Raw genomic sequence first — 690 nt, 5'->3', positions numbered from 1 at the left:
ATGTTCGCTTGAATTTGATTTATGTTGGATACCTTGATGATGAGAGTTATGTTAATACCGTTGGTGCTGGCCAATGGAAGCTTACTACAAGTTCGATGGTTGTAGCCCATGGTGATAAGTCGTCTAACTTGTATGTTTTTCAGGGCTCCATTTTTAGAGGCTCAGTGAATTTGGTGGAGAATGATACTTCATCATTGTTATGGCATAGAAGACTGAGTCATATGAGCGAGAAGGGGATGAACAATTTGGCTAAGAAGAATTTGCTTTTTAGAGTGAAACAGGCAAAGTTGAACAAGTGTGTTCATTGCTTAGCAGGTAAATAGAAAAGAGTTTCTTTCAGAGTCATCCGCCTTCAAGAAAACTTGATTTGCTGGAGTTGGTACATTCTGATTTGTGTGGTCCTTTTAAGGTAAGGTCTCATGGTGGTGCACTTTATTTTGTGACTTTTATTGATGATTATTCACGCAAACTCTGGGTATTCTCTTTGAAGTCCAAGGATCAAGTACTTGATGTGTTCAAGAGTTTTCAGGCCTTGGTTGAGAGACAAACAAGAAAGAAATTGAAATGCATTTCGTTCTGATAATGGTGGTGAGTATATTGGCCCTTTGAAAACTCCTCCAAAGACTCCTCAGCTAAATGGTTTAGCGGAGAGGATGAACAAAACTCTTGTTGAGAGGGTTAGATGTATGC

Source organism: Solanum tuberosum, unplaced genomic scaffold, assembly GCF_000226075.1.
Source record: "Solanum tuberosum cultivar DM 1-3 516 R44 unplaced genomic scaffold, SolTub_3.0 scf00080, whole genome shotgun sequence".
Lineage (NCBI taxonomy): Eukaryota > Viridiplantae > Streptophyta > Magnoliopsida > Solanales > Solanaceae > Solanum > Solanum tuberosum.
This window is presented reverse-complemented; position numbering follows the sequence as displayed.